The sequence below is a fragment of the Patella vulgata genome, chromosome 4 (assembly GCF_932274485.2).
Source record: "Patella vulgata chromosome 4, xgPatVulg1.2, whole genome shotgun sequence".
Taxonomy (NCBI): domain Eukaryota; kingdom Metazoa; phylum Mollusca; class Gastropoda; family Patellidae; genus Patella; species Patella vulgata.
This window is the reverse complement of record NC_065882.2, coordinates 59,703,086-59,706,234: the sequence shown is the minus strand read 5'-3', so window position 1 is coordinate 59,706,234 and position 3,149 is coordinate 59,703,086. Positions and strand designations below refer to the sequence as shown.

Below are 3,149 nucleotides of genomic sequence, written 5' to 3'. Positions count from 1 at the left end.
TGAAAATGAAAAATAGAAGCAATTTGAAGGGCCGGGACTTTGGAACACAAGAACTCTCCTTCTAATTAAGCTAGAATGTTCAAACTTGGTGTAGGCGTTCACTAGGTCAATGTCATGATTGAGTTCAAAGATGAGCATTTTTTGCCTAGGGTAAGCAGAGATAAGCAAGCTGATTTGTTGATTCTTTAGGGCACGATGACATTGGTTATAATGAATGGAGGGCGATGAAACTCTTGTCAATCGAGAGGCTAATAGCTGGCCTGTTGTGTGAATCATTGTATCATTTTTTGAAAATGTCCGGGGTAGCCGAAAAAAGGAGATCGAAATCCAAAAAGTCGTATTTTTACGATTTGGGGCATTTTTAGAGGTCGTGTAAAGTAAAATAAAGCATGCATATACATATATTATTGATATTAAATATATCATATAAAAAACTAAACAATGAATCAGCTGTCATTGACAGATTTTATATTATAAGCATGGTCAGTGGAAGGTCAGCGTATTGTCTAACTTGAACTCACTGACTCCGTAACATTATTGTGGGTATGGTATAAGCTGAATTTGATGAGATGCACATATCTCGTATGACTATTTGGTACTTACAGTGTTAGACTTTGTCGTAACGTAAATCAAATTTACGCTGTATTATTCATTACCAAGGATTTAGAAAGGAACGAGAACAATTATTTACAAAATCTCGCTGGGATAAATTCCGTGAATGTGCCCATGAATGGCTAAAACTTGATGGGCGAGCGAAATGGATAGCTGAACAGGCGACTTCGGGTGATATAATCAAACAAGGAATTTATCGACGCGCCAAAAGATACTGGATTTCACCCAACATGCTACAGGCCTTTTACAGACAAATTCCGAATTGGGTCTGCCCGTAATCGTATAGATAAAGAAAAATTAAAATCCCCGGCTACAATCCAACCAGGGAATAGCGGGAGTGTAGACGATCTGGGACCTAGCTCTCCAAACAAATTACGCTCCTGAAGCAAAAAGAAAGAGTAAATCGGTGCTGCCTGTTGTGTGTATTATATGTAAAAAACGTGACAGATTTGTCACTGTTGGAGAAAATAGGAAGAAGGATGTATTAACACAGACTCAGACCCAAACAGGCTCAGGTAGGCCTAATGTTAATATTATGTTACTTACTAAATTTATAATTATTACTAATAAATATTAAATATATTCATCCTACAGTTTTTAATTATTGTGTTGTTGTTTTTGTTGTAAATGGAATCAGAAGTGCTACTGCAATCACTGTAAAATTGTTATGAAGCTAGCCATTAAAGCCCTTTACCCCATTTGTTGATTTGGCACAGTCATTGGTTAAAGTGTTGCACATTTGCTTGCACAAGGGATGAAACATAGAGAAGTTAACTTGTTTTTTATTTTCTTGGCCCACTTGTAGGTGCCTTGCTAAGACGATCTGTCTCTAGACCATTTCCGCTCACACAAAGGATCTGAATTAAACCGCATGCCAGAGTTGACCAGCCAGGTACATGTACATGTAGGCCTCAAAGTGACATTCCCTCCCCCACCCTTGAGCACAAACAACATTCAACGCTATATGGTGTATAATTTGTTTGCAAATTTGTTTGTAGGCCAACTGTTGAAAGCTGCTGAATTGAAAGAGGATGAAGATATTTTAAGGCATATCAGAGGGCAAGATTGTGTGGCCATTGAGGTCAGATATCACCAAAAATGTTATAGGCAATATACATGTACTGAATTTCTTAGACAGTTATCAGAAAGGTAAATATTTGTGATGTTTTTTTTATTTGTATTCTCCGCCTTCTTGCCACTGGTATTATTCAAATAAAACTGAACCATGGGTGAGTCCTGAAATTACTATGTTTTTGTCCAGTGGACGTTAAACCGCAATTCTCCTCTCTATCTCTCCTTGTACTGCTAATGCCTTCCTGTCTTCATTAGCTGGTTTCTGCATGAAAATAAGATGTTAACCCCTGTGCAAGTGTCTTTTTCCTCTGTTGTACGAAATTAATGAGAGTAAACCAAGCTCCAGAATTTTGTTTTAATTGTGTACATGTATATGTTTATTTATATTTTTCAGCAAAGATGACTAGCCCTCCGTCGAATATTAAACCACATACAATATATTCTGTGAAGATGTCATAAGAGAAATAATCATAAATGGCCAGCAAAGTTGTCTTGTACAGAGAGAGAGAGAGAGAAATGGGGTTTAACGTCCACTCAATACAAACTAGGTCATTTTGGGACTAACATACGGTTTCAATTTTATTTCAATAATTCGCTTGCGCGTATGGGTCTTAAGCAGTGAGAGGAAACCGGAGGAAACCCACGAGGTTGAGAAGACGCCTCTATCTCCATGCCACATACGCTCACACCTGGGATCAAAGCCACAGCCACAAGCCAGAGGTGACCGACCAGCTAGAGGTCGAAGCGCGGCACTCTAGGCCATCCCAAACCCCCTTTCTTGTACAGACCTGTGCATGTGTAGTCAATGTGAAAATGAAAAAAAAAACTGTTAAAGAGACCGAATTTGATGTTAATACATTTAGTAACAGTGATGATGATAATGAACATTAACTTTGATGACATTTGATGTGCAGAGTAACTGTTTAATTTTGATTTTCAATGATTGTTTCACTTTAATAAATAATTTCACAACTGTTCATCCTGTTTTCTAACCTTTCCCTTCATTCCAGCCCAGATACACAATTATTTTTTTTAACTTATATCTACATGTATGTTTGTAATTTGACCATTAATCATATCCGAAATAGTAGTTCACAGCTACATTACAGTTGTAAAAATACTGTAGTGGCTAATTGAAAGGGAACATGTATGTGGGTTTAGAATGTTTATCTTAGTGGAAAAAAATCATGTGGTTCAATGCTTATAAAGTGCTACTGATCTCCATTATTTCAAAAGCATATCACTCAACTACTGTCAAACATATCCCCTGGCTAGAATATGCTACAAATCGACTCTAGCATGTTCCATACAAGCGATAATTTCTGAGCAAACATCCAACAACCAACCCTAACAGGCCCTTGAGATCCAACAAACAAAATAATTATTGGGCTTGTTTGCCCACACCTGGTCTTATGATTCATACAAGACCTGATAGTCTATCAATTACAGGCATTTGACAGAAA

The 3,149-nt window shown here is 37.4% G+C and overlaps 1 long non-coding RNA gene across 1 annotated transcript; it reads left to right on the top strand.

The window, feature by feature from the left end:
- Positions 1 to 560: 560 nt before the first annotated feature.
- On the top strand, positions 561 to 2,204 carry LOC126818367 (uncharacterized). The gene is made up of 3 exons (XR_007679213.2): positions 561 to 1,127; positions 1,611 to 1,761; positions 2,081 to 2,204. It is a non-coding gene; the product is annotated as an uncharacterized LOC126818367 (long non-coding RNA).
- The last annotated feature ends 945 nt before the right edge of the window (positions 2,205 to 3,149 follow it).